This window comes from Peromyscus leucopus, chromosome 10, assembly GCF_004664715.2.
Source record: "Peromyscus leucopus breed LL Stock chromosome 10, UCI_PerLeu_2.1, whole genome shotgun sequence".
In the NCBI taxonomy this organism is placed as follows: Eukaryota; Metazoa; Chordata; class Mammalia; order Rodentia; family Cricetidae; genus Peromyscus; species Peromyscus leucopus.
In genome coordinates this window covers 12,298,557-12,314,255 of record NC_051071.1, presented here as the reverse complement: position 1 = coordinate 12,314,255, position 15,699 = coordinate 12,298,557, and the positions used below count along the sequence as shown (strand labels likewise).

The 15,699-nt window shown below is 42.4% G+C and overlaps 1 protein-coding gene across 3 annotated transcripts in view; it reads right to left on the bottom strand.

The window, feature by feature from the left end:
- Commd1 (copper metabolism domain containing 1) overlaps positions 1–15,699 on the bottom strand; it is a 125,030-nt gene that overhangs the window by 395 nt on the left and 108,936 nt on the right. The gene's annotated exons all lie outside the window — the stretch shown is intronic.

Here is a 15,699-nt window from a genome sequence, read left to right as displayed (position 1 = left end):
CTCAGTCCCCAGCTGAAGAACGTTTGGAAAGACTTAGGAAGTGTGGCACTGCTGAGGAGCTGCCACTGGGGATGGGCTTTACGGTGTCGAAAGCTCACACCAAGACCACTCTCTCTCACCTACTGCTCCAGTGCCACAACTGTCTGCTGTCTGCCATGATGATCATGGACTAACCTCTAAAACTGTAACAGAGTCCCCAAATTAAATGCTTTCTTTTATAAGCTGCCTTGGTCATGGCGTCTCCTCAAAGTGGAGAACAGAAAGCGAGTCTATAGCTACGGCTCTTCACCTGGCATGAGCAAGCTGCAGAGGTCCAGGGTCCCTGTGCAGCGAGCCAGACTCGGGCCTTTAAACCTATGCGATATTTTACCATGTAAAGCAAACCCACAGTGTCCTCAGTGACACCAAGGGTAAGCACAGACAGGTGCCACCGTTCTCTGTGGTTGGAAGTTTTCCTGTCCCGCTTGCTTGGCCCGTGGTCAGGTCAAATCTCCCTCACTTTCTGTGTCCTGCCTGGCCTGCAGTCAGGACAAATCTCTCACCCACAGTCTCAAAGCCTTTTATAAAATTATAAAATAATCGCACAGAGGCTTAATATTAATTATAACTGCTTGGCCATTTGTTCAGGCTTATTACTGACTAGCTCTTACACTTAAATTAACCCATAATTCTTATCTATGTCCAGCCTTGTCATCTTGCTTCCTCTGTGTCTGGCTGGCAACTCCTGACTCAGCCTTTCCTCTTCCCAGCATGATCATCCAGTTTAAATTAAATTATACCACTAACAAATGCTTTTCATTTAATCAGATATAACTTGCCAAAAAGGAACCTCCCCAAAGTTAGGCTTGGGGAAGGGCTTTTGTTTTTGTCTTTCAGGAGATAAAGGCTAAGGAATCTGAAGAACACTGGACAAATGAGACATCTGAAGAAAAAGGACAAATCATCTAGGAAAAAATGTCCCAAGAAAAGGAGTAAATTGGTCTATTGGTATATCACATAAAATTTCATAAGTCTTCCTAAATGTTTGTTTCTGCTCTTCTCTACAGACACTTAACACAAATGTTCTTTATGTAGTCCCAGTTCAATTAAAAATTAAAGCTGACTTTAGAGTTGGAGAATGGCTCTCTCCTTCTCTAAACCCAAGCATGTTTGTTAAAAGAAAAATGCAAAATCTCTGTATCATGTCAAAAGAAAGAGCCATCTAATATGGGACAGAAGAAAACCAAAATTAAGGGACTATTCTATTGCCACGGATCTTAATTCTTTGGTTCTATTTTGATTCTTTAAACGCTTCTTAAGGTATGAATTTTATATCATAATTTATAACATTTATATATATATTAAACTTTTGTTATGATATTAATAGTCATATAGAGTACTAACTAATTCTAGGGGGAAAAAAGGCTTCATTTAGCTGCCTGTAGATGTTTTTGTGTTGGAATTTCTATCAGTTTTCTGCAGGAAATCATGACCAGACCTAACTGCAACTTTGAAATCTCCAGAAAGATGATGGAGCCCCACAATGATTCCACGTGGACAATAATAATACCACTAAGCTGACAAGCATCACCCAAGGATCAGCTTTGAACTACAAACTGCTCAGGACAATTTCGAGATGGCTAGCTGAGATGATCCAGCCTTACAGACTATTTGAGCGAGGACTTGAGACAAGCCCTGCACTTTGGCATTATGCAGAGACTGGACAACAAATGATAAAGCTACCTCTCCCAGAACTTGACAATTAACCCCAAAATTTTCTTTTTAGGATCCCCTAAAGATGCCTTCACCCACAAACAGCAGGAAGCAATTTTAAGAACATGACACCCACATTTCTAAGAGGTTTATGGTTTTTCAATGGGTTTTGGGTTTGGGATAATTGTTTAGGATAGTTGGTTACAAGTTGTTATTGTTAATGGTCAGGAAAGAGGCTAAACAAAGATTAGATTAGATTTAAGGTTCTTGTTTGAAAAAAAAAGAAAGAAAAGAAAAAAGGGGATATAGATAAGAGGTAGATTATTGAATCTACTCTGAAAAAAATATAGAAATGATAGAATAAAGGGTAGATTGAATCTACTCTGAAAAGAAAAAAGAGATGATATAGACACGATACAGATAATCTTGTTCACGATATTGTACCTATACAGTTCATTTAACAATGTAATGCAATTTGCTAATCCTTGAATGTTATTATTATCAATGATTAGGATATAAAGAAATGAAAATCAGTAGTTAGATATTACAATAAAACTTGTAGTCATATCAGGAATGTTTTCAAGGTCAAGCAGAGATATATTTTAGATAGACAGGTCATCTTCAGACCCTTCAGAGATCTACAGAATATTGCATTTAGATGTTTCAATAACAAAGATTTTTTTTCTTTTTTTTTTTTTTTTTATGACTATGAGACATTTCTGCTCCTGGCAGCACCAATCTACTTCAGAGAAGATATGGGCATTGAAGAAAATGCATATGGACTTAACTTTCATTGTGGCAAAAGTTAGTGACTGGGCCACAAAATGTCCTTGCATTGACTGCCAACAGTATGCTATCCAAAATGGACAGACAGGACACAAAACAAAGGACTACTGATCTTTGCCAAGACAAGTGTGGTTGTGGCTTTGGCAACAGGTGTCCTCCGAGGCCAGGACAATATGGCACCATCGCTGAAGTGGCTTTGCAATCTGGAAGAGGTACAGTACCCCTTTCTTCAAAGGCAGCTGAACAGGCAATGGCTTCTGGTGTGCAGTGGAACAGTAGCTGAAAAAGTTATTCTTGAAAGAGTAACTAGGCTGATAGAGTCTAACCTCTCAATGATAGACTGGCATTTAATAAAAGAGATGAAGCCACCCACAAGCCAAGAAGAATGGGATGCGGAGAAGAATGGGATGCCGAGATGAAGCCATCCACAAGTCAAGAAGAATGGACAGCTGAATTCCAAAAACACCAGCAATTTCCAGAATTTAAAATCCTGAATCATGGCAGGTCACTGGTGGAATTCAAGTTTATCTGGTACATGGAATACTTGCACCGAATGTGAGGTCGAGCTGTAGGTCTTGTGTACATCCTACTTCACAAATGAGTCTGTCAGATATGCTAAACCTGTAGTCCGAGGATGATGCCCCAACATGCAGAGAAACCTCAGGTGACTGTCCAGGATGCTGACTGTTTCCATCATAACTCATTTTTTGGAAGTCACTTGTTTGCACTTCCTGTTTTACTAGGTAATATTATTTCCTTCTCTGGTCTCTGAGGAGTTGAAGATTAGATAGTTATAGTTACAGTCTTCTTTGTTAAGAAATTCAGAAAAGAAACTAAGAGATGTTAAGTATGTAAGTTTGAAAGACATCATAAGATATTTTCTGTTGGTAATATAAGTTAGGATAGAAAGTGAATTAGGTATATTTTGGACTCACCAAAATATAACAGATAATGGAATATTTTCTCTGAATTTGCCAAATGCAAATAGATTAGACATTGTTGATGTATTTATTGCTTGTATATATTGTATACAGTTATTGTACTTATTGTATATAGTTTTTCTTGTATTAGTTATAACTTTTCTATTTTTATTAGACAAAAAAGGGGAAATGTGATATTTTATTTGTACTTTAATAAATGAAGTTTGCTTGGAGATCAGAGGAAATAGCAAGCCATTTTAAGTAAACAAAGAAGTTGGGCAGTGGTAGCACATGCCCTTAATCCTATCACTTAGCAGGCAGGATCTCTGTGTGTTCACGGCCACACCCTAGGGAACAGAGCCAAGTGTGGTGACACACGCATTTAATCCCAGTACCAACCATAGAGGCCTGGAGGTCTGTACAGACAGACAGAAAGTGACAGAGCTGTGTAGGAAGAGGAAGTGAGGCAGCTGGGCTAAGATAACCAATGAGAGGGCAGAACAGCAAGGCAATAAAGGTGTGTGTAGACAGGAAGTAACTCACATTTGGAAGCTGCAGAGTTGGTGAGGTAAGGCTGGCTGGTGGCTTTCCCTATTTCCCTGATCTCTCTAAGGCTTTCACCCCTATATTCGGCTGCATGATTTTTATTTAATAAGACCATTTAGGAATTCATCTACAGTTCCCATTAGGAGAGGTTCTGTCTGGCAGCTCAATTGATGCTGGTACAACTTTAAGGTAAGTGCTTAGGTATTGCTCCTTTGTGGATGAAAACTGAGGGCAGGAAAGGTTAACGTCCATCTGAAGAATTTTAAATGGCACAGTCAGATACGCAACCCCCGGCTCTGGCTGACTTCAGAGTCAGTGCTGCCCACCTTATATAATAATGAAAGAACTGTGATTTGTCCCAAGTTAGCCTGGGCCAACTGTGACTCCATTAGCTAGACATCTAAAAAATGACCAGATCTTGAAAAGCAACAGCTATTTCTCAGGTCCTTCTCCATGCTGGAAGACCTCCCTCATAGATCTCCTTCCAACACATCCCCTTCAATCACTCAGGATTGATGAGCCAATCTTAGGTTAGATAAATATCAAATCTAAGGCCTCTGAAGTATGTGGCAGAAATCTCACACACCCCAATAAACTCTGACTCTGAACTGTCTTGAAGAGATGGGCAGATATGGGTATCCAAGAGTGTCAATCTTTTCTATCCTCAAGAACAGTGACTGAGTAACTCTAGTATAAACACTGAGAGGTTATATGCTCTAACTGCCTTGCTTTCTAGAATGAATTTAGTAAGTTTGAAATTAAGGTTCCAGGTATGTCAAGTGACATGAGTAATGGCCTTTGTCTGTTAAGGGCAGATCGTGGGATTAAGACTCTTACCTGTACATTTTCCTCTCTAAATATTGAAGGAGATCAGAACATCCTACCCCAAGAATCTACTTTGGCATTATTTGAATTGAAGGTAACTGAGACTCAACGGTTTCCTTCTTGGAATTTCTTCTATCCAATTAAAGCAAAAATCTTCTGAGAAATGAAGACCAGGGGAATTTTATGGTGGTGAAAATAAAAGTTGACATAAACTGTACAAACTTTCTAAATTAACCTATGTCTATAATTGTTTTTCTTCCTACAATTTACTGTTCGCAGTGACTTCATTTATCAGCTTTCATTAATAAAGTACATACATTTTCCAGGTCAAATGGCTTCTGCAAGTTTTCAGGTTGTATGTGTATATGTGTGTGTGTAGCCCTTCTGAACATAATATTTAAAATATCAATGTCAATACTATTTGTAAACATCTTTTTCCCATTAATATTTTCTCAGTTTAACACATAGGAGTCCGAAAAGAACTTCCTATGTGGGTAGAGGATTTATTTCTCTTAGGGACCATGATGACACTTTCCAGCCCTGATCCAAATCAGCAGGAAAAGGATGTCCCAAGCATCTTCACAGGGAGTCACTCTGCTCCCTGTCGAGACTGTCCAGAGCTGATGGAGAAAATCGACTTTGTTGTGGCTACACTACTGCACTAACTCCATACTGATGGCACTGACCCGGGAGGAATAAGCAGAGGGCAGAAGGGCCTCCAGATAAAAAAAAAAAAAACTCCACCAGAGAAAAGCAGTTTGACTACTAGAATCCTTTCCTCAAACTTGTATTTGGACAGAAAAGGAGCTTGGAAATTCTATCAAATTCTCATTTAGTCTAAAAAAATAAGTTTAAACAAGAATACAGGGCTAAGAACGTAACTTGGTTGGTACGATGCTTGCCTAGCATGCACAAAGCCTGGAGTTCCACCCCCAGCATGTTTAAAACCCAGCATGGTGGAACATATCCGTAATCCCAGGATTAAAGTTCAATATCACCTTAACTACACAGCAAGTTCGAGGCCAGCCTGTGCAACAGGAGACCCTCTCAAAATAAACAAACAAATGAATGAATACATAATAAACAGACAGAGGCCAGAGAGAGGACTCGAGAGTTACGAGCACTTGCTCGGCAATCATGAAGACCGGGGGTTTGGATCCCAGCAGCTACATAATAAGCTGGGTTCCCAGCAGGTGCCGGCAGCTGTCTCCTGCTGGCATAGGGCCGGGGTCAGGGGTCACAGGAGGACTGCTAAGGCTTACTGCTGCCAGCTTAGATGAGAGTGAGCCTCAGGGACAGTGACAGGGGACACTCAGTACCCTCTTCCGGCCTCTGTGTGTGCACACCTATATGCAGGTATGTGCCTATACTCACAAACAATACAAAACAAAAAAATATTAATAATGAAACTCCCCATGTTTCAAACTGAAGAAGGAATTATAGTTTTTTGTAAACAAGGGCAAATTTATGAAAAATTGGGCAGTTCAGTTGGTAAAATTAATGAATAGGTCTCAGATTTGAAAGCCTTTTATGAGATCGTTAGAGTTTCAAATGTGTTTATTTAATGTTTGGCCTTGGAAATAACAGTCCGGAAACTAATAATTATTAATGAATAAATATATAGTTAGGAAATTGGTGAAAGAGATTATGGCCCATGTTTTACTCCAGTGAGCCAGCTGCGGTACTAAATCGCCTAGGTTTGTATTTATAGGTGAGGAGATTAGGCACTAAGGGATCCATCTTTGGACCTATATCTATCAGTGAAGCTCTGTTATGTAATTTGCTTTAATAACTGAAGGATTTTTGCATGTGAGTGTGCACTTAGGTGTATGTGTGCACATGTGCACATGCATGTGGAAGCCAGAGGTCAGCTCCTGGGGCTGTTCCTCAGCCAGAGGTCAGCCCTGGGGCTGTTCCTCAGCCATTCACCTCTCACTGCCCTGGAGCTCACTGAGCAGGCGGGCCGGCAGCAAGCCGAGCACAGGCCACCACACTGAGCTTTCTTCCAGCGGTTCTAGGGACTGAACTCAGGTCTTCCCTGCACTTTACGGATTAAACTGTCCCCCAATCCCATAATGATTTTTTTTTTTTTTTCAGGCAGAGTCTCACTATGTAGCCCTGGCTGGTCTGGAACTTGTTATGTAGACCAGGCTATCTGTCTGCCTTGTTCCTAAATGATGGGGTTAAAGGTGTGCACTACCATATCTGGCCTTTAAATCTATTTTTAACTGATAATGAAAACATAAAAAACATTCATATTTATAGAGTACCATGGGATATTTTGAAACTTGCACATATTTGTAATGTTTAAACCAAGTCAAGCATATCTATCTCATTTCTTTTTTTTTTTTTTTTTTTTTCGAGACAGGGTTTCTCTGTGTAGCTTTACGCTTTTAACTCTCTGTAGACAGTGCCTCAAACTCACAGAGATCCGCCTGCTCTGCCTCCGATCTGGATTAAGCGTGCCCACCCCGCCCATCTCATTTCTTTAATGGTGAGACATCACCTTTCTTCTAGTCTTTTGAAAATGCAGCCATATAAAGTTTAGAAAACTATAGTTATTCAGCTGTGGAACATCTTACCCCAGTTAAACTCTCCACCTTCTCCTCTTCCTGTCTCCCCAGCCTCTGGTTCACCACCATCCTACTCTCGCCTTCTGTGAAACTGACTTTGGTGCTAGGGACTGAATGCAGGACCTTATGCAAGCCACGAGCACATCCTACTACTCACCCACACGGACAGTGGGATCAATGTGTGTGTGCAGGTGTGTCTGTCCTCACCCTCCATCTTGTTTTCAATATGCTTTACATATTTTTGAGGGCGGGGCACATGCTATACCACCTCTGCGGAGGCCAGGGGACAGCTTGCAGGAGTTGCTTCTGTCTTTCTACTACGTAGATCCTGGGTCTCAAACTCAAGCCATCAGACTTGGAGCAAGTGTGTTTACCCACCAAGCCACCTCCATATCCTGAGCATTAGCGTTTTTTAAGAAGTAGGTACTGGGGACTGAACCTAGGGCCTCGTAGCCCCAGCCTTCCATCTTGTTTTCACACAGTCTCTGTTGTTTTTGTTGTTGTTTGGCTTCCAGGGATTCTTCTGTGTTTACCGACTCCCAGTGGGAGTGTGGGGAGTAGAGATGCTCATGTTACATACATGGGTTCTGGGGATTTGAACTCAGGCCCTTACACTTGCATGACATGCACTTTTACCCACTGAACTATCTCCCCAGCCTGAGATGAATGTTTTTGTTTTTGTTTTTTGTTTCTCTGTGTAGCCCAGGCTATCCTGGAACTCAGAGATCCGCCTGTCCCTCTGTCTTCTGAGTGCTGGGATTAAAGGTGCGCGCCACCACTGCCTGGCGAGACGAATGCTTTTATATGCCACTTCTGAGTGACAGGCAGCACTTTTCTTCCATGCCTGACTTGTTTCACTTAACGCTGTGTAACCTCGTTCCAGTGATACTGCAAATGGCAGGCTTTTGCTTTTTTTCCTTTATGGCTGACTTATATTCTGTAATTGATATGTATACTTCCCTTATCCGTTCATCTGTCAACAGACACTTAGGTTATTTCCATCTCTTGGTTATTGTGAATAATACTGTAATAAACACAGGAGTACAGATGTTTCTTTAACACAGTGATTTCATCTCCTTTGGACATATGCCCAACTGCAGGATCATACGGTAGATCTACTTACTTTTTTTCCTAGATCATTTTTATTTTTTTTGTGTGTGTTGTCTGCATGTATGTATGTGCACCATGAGCATGCCCAGAGCCTGTGGAGGTCAGAAGAGGGCATCAGATCCCCTGGAACTGGAGTTAGGACAGTTGTGAGCTGCCATGTGGGTGCTGGGAACTAAATTCATCTTGTCTGGGAGAGCAACCGCTGGCTGCTCTTAACTGCTCAGCCATTGTTCAGACTTCTTAAGGTAATATCGTGTATGTGGCCTCATTGGTCATGACGTCTTGATCCTCCTGTCTCAGCCTCCGAGGTGCTGCGATTATGGGCTTGTGTCACCATGCTTGGCTTGGTGCTCATGTGTAACCTGCAGGACATTTTGTTAATCTGGGTAAAGCAGAACTAGTCTTCACAGAACAATGGACAGAGTACCCAAAGAAAAACTGCCCAACAGTTTAAAGTCATCATTTCTCTGAAGCTTGTGAGAAACTAAAGGACAAACTCTTAACACACTCATGAACGTTGCTGCTTTATTTAGAAGTTCAAATTGGGGTGTACCATCATTCCTGATGAGGTACATTTTAGGTCAAACTTGTCTGCAAATAACTTTGACAAACTGTAATATTTACATAAAAGGAATTGAGATTGTTTCCTCTGCCCCAAATCAAAGCCATTCGGCATAGCTTGACCATCATTAGTAAGGGGAACCATTATGAAACGGCACTAATTTCTAGTGCTTGGTAATGTACAGATCGAGATCAGGAAACATCACACAATACATCGAATAAAATCCAGGAAAGGAGCACGAAATGACAAACTCCTTGGCAGGAGAGGAAGGCAGAATGGTATTAACTGAACTAATTCTGGGATAGCAGACTTTCTTCAACTACAGGGATTGCCAATTTGCTCTGCCAACGCAGCCCCTGCCAGTCCCCAGCATCTCGTGTGGCTGCGTGCGTCACTTAGAACTCAGTGGAAACAGGCTGAGAAGCCTCTCCCTCTCTCTGGAGGAGACAGATGGGGAATGAAGTGACCAAGAGGAAGATGGTTTTCAGAAAGTGCTGATTTGGGGAGATGAAGTTCTAGATGACTGGGGCAGGGGTGGGGCACAGGGGACTGACTTTGTGGGGTCCCAGTGATTAAAGCTCTTCATGTTTGCACCCCTGTGCTAGTCTGCTAGAGGCCCCCACTACATCAGACCAGGTTCATTTCTTGCAGCTTGTGGAGGCTAAAAATCCAAGATCAATTGGCTGGAAGGTCTGGTTTCTCCTAACACCATTCTTAACTTGCATTTGGCATCTTCTCACTGATCCTTTCTCTGTGAAAAGCATCCCTGGTGTTTCTATCTTCTCACATGGACAACAGACACTTTGGCTTCCAGCCCTGCCTATCAGCTTGCTTTTAACATCTTTCTTCAAAACATAGTTATTTTTTGAGGTACAAAATGGACTTTAGTATAGACAGAATTTGGAGTGGACACAATTTAGTTAATAACAATCCCTAGCACTTAGAGGTTCTATGTTTATCAATGATCTGGTATTTGTGGATGATATGATGATAAAGTCAACAACCTCATACTTAATTCCTAGTTTCCTGAACATATTATGCAAATAAGAATTTCTAATAGCTAATCCAAAAGAAGAAAACAAACTCAAAACAAAGCAACGCCCTGCCCCCCAAACCAAACACACTCTCTCTCTCTGTCTCTCTCTGTCTCTCTGTCTCTCTGTCTCTCTCTCTCTCTCTCTCTCTCTCTCTCACACACACACACACACACACACACACACACATTCTGTGATTGGTCAGGGCTACCACATTCTTACTGTCCTTTATTTTGAAATGTTATTTAATCTGTGAGTATTTCCAGAATAAAAGCTGTCAGGAAGAGGATTAGAAAATGGCACAGAAGAGTTCTCTATTGCCTACTCTTAGATCTCATAAATGTCTTGCACGCATGTTGTGTCCCTAAGTCTAAACTCTTGTTCTGGCATACCATTCTCTGAAAGAAACTGTGAGTCCGAGGGAAGGCCAGGGTGGCCACGCGGCTGAAGTCGGCCTGGGCTCTCTCGCTCAGACAGCTTGCTGCAAGCGTTTGGAGGCAATGGGCAGAAGGTGGTGGAGAGGAAACGACCTCTATTTTGAGGGTGTATGTTCTGACATCAGTGAGTTCCGGGCCTTTGGTCAAATACAAAGATCAGCACTCACATTCATGTGGTGTTTCATAGGCTGGAAAGCCTTTCACATGCATGGTCTCATTTGATCCCTTAACAGTCCCTATAAACTCACAAGAAACAAAGCTACTCTGAACAATTGTAGAATGGGCAGAATTTGCCCAGCTGACCCAAAGCAGACTGTCTGAACCAAATCTGGAAAGTGTTGACAGAAAATACAATGGATTTTATGGGCTTTGGTATATTCTAATCCCACTGATAGAAAAATTGAGATCTTATTTACTTAAAACTGTCCACAATTCCACAAACTAGAATTTCAAAATTCAAATCTTTGTGAAGGACAAAGGTAGCCAGCTCCTAACTAGGGAGGAACTAAGACCCTTTCTGGTCACCGTCATTCATGCAGTAGTAGGCTTTGAAAGCTTTGGAAGGAGGGGTGGGACGTGGGGATTCACTGCTGGCAAAAGGAAAAACTACGACAGAAGACAATGGCTGAGGATGCTGGGCAGCTGTAGAGTGCTGGCCCGGGAGCATGGGGCCCTGGTTTTCACGGCTAGTGACACAGGAACTAGGCATGGTAACACATGCCCACACCCCAGCACTGAGGACTGGGGGCCGGAAGATCGGGAGTTCAAGGTCATCCTCCACTACACAGTAAGTTCAAGGCTAGTCTGGGCTACACAAGATCCTGTGTTTCCACTGCCCTCTAAAAAAGATATAGCAGTAGGAAGGCTTGTGGGAAAATGCTAGTGAATTTGAAGTTCAGAGGAAGACAAGCTTATATTTAAAATAACACAAAATGATAAGAATAAGCAACAAAATGCCAAGCCTTTGTACATACTTTATTTCACATTGATGAGGATAATTTTATCCCATTTTATAGAAAGATAATGAGTAATTTGTGTAAAGCCATAGAAGTAATTTTAAAAGCCATTTTAAAATACATATCTGGCCAGGCATAGTTGCTCATGCCTTTGATCCCAGCAATAAAGAGGCTGAGAGAGTCACCATGTATTAGAGGCCAACCTCTGCTGCATAATGAGTTCAAGACCAGCCTGGGCTACTGAGAAAGACCTGGTCTCAAAACCAAACAACCAAACAAGCAGCCCCAATTCTGGCTGGCTGGCTTCAGAACCGGGACACTTGTCATTTCACAATCTCAGCTTATATTTATACACTTACATATAATATAAATTCCACTATTGATAGTTACTAATGAATCCATACCTGAATGTTAGTCTCAGATTCAGTTAACTTTAATAACGACTCAAAGGGAAGCTCAGTGTTGTTAGTATGATACCTAAAGTCCATCAACAATGTCGTCCTCACCTTCCACCAATCACTTTATAGGGAGCTGAGGATTCCGCTCAGTGGTAGAGTACATGCCTAGCAAGTATAAGGCCCTGGGTTTGGTCCCTAGCATAGAAGAGGAGAGAAGAAAGGGATATGGGGAGAGAAAGAAAAAGAAAAAGACAGAAGAGGAGGAGGCTGTAGGTGGGCAGTGAGCACGTCCTGGCTGCGTCTGGAGAACTGGGCATGAGAGCAGTTGTTTGAGGCAAGAAGGCACAGCAGAGTTAAGGAGGGCATGGGACCCAGGCTGCAAAGTTATACATAAACTCAGTTCCTACAGCTTTTTATTCTGACTCCTTCTACAGGTATAAGGAGGTAGGAGGGGTAGGGAGGATTCACGGATAGATGCCTGTTATCATCAGCAGGAGAGCTAGAAGCAAAGTTTCAAACTCTCAGAATGAGATTCCTTCTCCATCACCTACTTGTAAGTCAGCAGAACCAGAACACTGTTTGACCCTGGGGTTCTTTCCATCAGTAGTCACAAGGAATCACCTAGTCTGTCTTTCATCTAAGAAAATCAGATTATTCAATAAAAACCAGATCAGGTACTTCTAGAACGTGAGAATACAAATACATTAAATTCTGAACTTAAACTTTTAGTAGCCTTCATCTCTGACCCACATCCATCCTCCAGCTAAGCCAGGCATAAGAAGATTGGGTGGGATAAGGGGCAAAGAGCACACTCGATAATGTCTTGATCACAGTGTCAAGGCTTGACTGATATGTGAAACACAGAACAGGCAGCACATATACCATTATCAATAAAAATAAACAGTTCTCTTCCATTTATTGATTTGTTTACTTATTTGAATGCTAGGAAGCAAACAGGTCCTCATTCCTGTGGTTAGCACTCTAGTTCTGAGCTCTATCACCAGCCCAACTTTTGTAGCTTTAAGAAATTTCCTGTCCTACCTCACAAACAAGCTGTCCCTCCTTGGAATGTCTAGAAAACTTAGAGATCTTGTAAGGAGGCAACTACCAGATCCTGACAATGTGCGACTCTATGCTTTCCTGTCTATTTACTAGTGAACACAGGCTTTGAAGCCACACAAATCTCCATTAAATCTAAACCGAGACTCCACCACTTTACAGCTGACTCAAGGGTAACTGGATTGTAGTTTCTGAATTCATAAAGTCATGATCTTGAATAGTTTTCACTGCTGAGGTCTCTGAGGATTTCACAATGCATCTAAAGCAACTCAGCAGTTCTCTGAGAAGTAAGCCTACGCATCCCCATCTTATTTTACTTGTATCTCATACTCAACAACATAAAAATTATACAATATTACACACTACTTCTGTTTTCCAAAGGAAAAAGCTAAGTAAGTACTTCATTCTGACACACACTAGGCCTCTACAATATAGTCGAGCCAAGGTACTTTGGTGCACCTGAAGTCAGCCTGTTTGCCTGCCTGCATGTGGCTAAGGCTGTCTCCAGTACTTCTGGGGCTGCCAGCATCAACCCAGGAAGCACACAGCCATCAGCTAGCGAAGAACAGCAGAGGTTCGGCAGCTGGCTGTGATGATGGCTGCAACAGGGTGTGGCAGCTGGCTGGGACGGTCTGACAAGGCAGAAACACAAACAAGGCTCCAGGCTAGAGCTGCCAATGACCTGCTTATGGGGCTCAGGTCCCAACTCTGTCTTCTCGTCTGCCATCACTGTCAATCCTTAGAAAGAGAGGAATACCCAATCCAAGCATTTTTCTTATAATCAAATTGAGAAATAATCCTAATATTCAACAATCACACAGCAAAGTCAGGAACTGACAGTTTAGATGCCAATCAACTTCTTCACCTGAGCTGGTATACAGAGCATTTCCAACCCATTGCTTTGATATGATAATCTCATCTCTCCACTCCATAGAAAACACCAGTGAAGTTATTCAGTTCCTGTTGGATTGATCCTGTGTCAGAGACTGGAGGGAACAAAGTCAGGATGGGCAGCTGCAGCATTCCTCAGTGTGGAGATACCACCCTGGAGGCTTGGGGTCAGATTTATTTATTTTCATATTATTAACTCAAATAGTCCATCATTTGTCTTTTCCCCCATCTTCAAATGAAAGTCAAATATTCCCTGGGGGGTTAAGAAATAAAAAGAAACAAAAAACCTCTTGTATCCCTATTTCAAGCTGTGAGGAAGGGTCTCAAGCAAAGCTATTTCCGGTTTATATCTGTAAATCTGAAAAGAGAAAAATTCAAAGGCAAAGTCTTTCTTTCACCTTCATCAGTGAAGACAAAAATACTAAGTATGCACATTACAAGGGGACCCGTAGGGTGGGAGGGTGGCTCGGTGGTTAGGAACACTCGGTGCTAACAGCAGCACTTGCTGTTCTTGCAGAGGACCCAGGGTCTGTTCCAAGCACCACGTGGTGGCTCACAAGCATCCATAACACCAGTTTCAGAGGACCCAATACCCTCTTTTAAACTGTGGACACCAGGCACACACGTGGTATACAGACACACAAGCAGGCAAAACACTCAAACACAAAAAATAAAATAATAACTTTAACAAAACATTTTAACAAGAATTTCTATCATTATGTCACTTACAGGGCAGGAGACCAGGACTGAGACTGATTCTGAGTGATACATTACAATAGCTGGGATGTGTTTAATTTCTCATCCACCAGAGGTTAAGTCTAAACATATGATCATGACGCTGCGGTACCGAGCGGCATTACTAGCCTTGTTCCTTAGACGATAACGGCTCACCGGAAGTGACGAGAAATACACACCTACTTTTGCAGACACACTCTCCTCAGCCGTCTGTGCTACGCTGGGACTTAAATACTACATTTTGACATGCTGACACCTGCCCCTGCAGTCCCGTCTTTCTGTTTTCCCAGAGCACAAGAAGAAACACTTCTCTGAAGTTCTATCTACCCCAAGGATCCATGTTCCAGAAGATGAACTCCCAGGGAAGAAAACTAGAGTTGCTACCACACCCAAAGTCTTGGTGAAATCTGGCTCCGGAGACTGTCTGTTCTCCTGGCTCATTTACCACACGCCCTCCTAATTTCTTCTTCCTCTACAGCTGCCTCCACCTCTGTCTTCCCTGGCCCTTGTGAAAATGTCTTGAGCCTCAGCCATCTGGTCGTCCCTGAGTTTCACCCTCTCTGAGGCCATGGCCTGCATGGTAGGAAGTGTGCAGGCCCTTTCTTCTGTGGTTTCCTTCCATCTTGCTGGTTTTGCAGATCCAGCGTCAGACCTTCCGAGGGCAGAGAAGTTCCTTTAGCTCCTACAACAACTATAAAGTCAAAACACAGTTGAAGCATTTTGAAAGGTAGAGTTAAAAAGGAATCTATACATGCTACTTTTGTGTGTGTGCATGTGTGTTGCGTGCATGAATGTATGTATGTTCATACGTGTGGGAAGCAGAAGTTGCTGTTGGGTGTCTTCCTCAATTTCTCGCCACTTGATTCACGTAGGCAGCATTTCTAGATGAGTCTGGAGCTCACTGGTTTGACCTAGTCTAGTCACACACCCCATCCCCATCCCCACCCCACAGGGGCAATCCATTGTCTATGACTTTTTAAATGCTGGGATACAGGCTGCTGCCATGACTGCCCAGCCTTCCTGCGGGGTCCAGAGATCCAAGCAGCTCTCGGGCTCCCGTTATCTACTGAGCCACCTCCCCAACTCCAAATTCTGTTTTATACCCACTTTCCCTCTACAGAGAAGTCAGGAAGTGACCTTCTCCATCATTTTCTACTCAGGTATCCATGGAACCC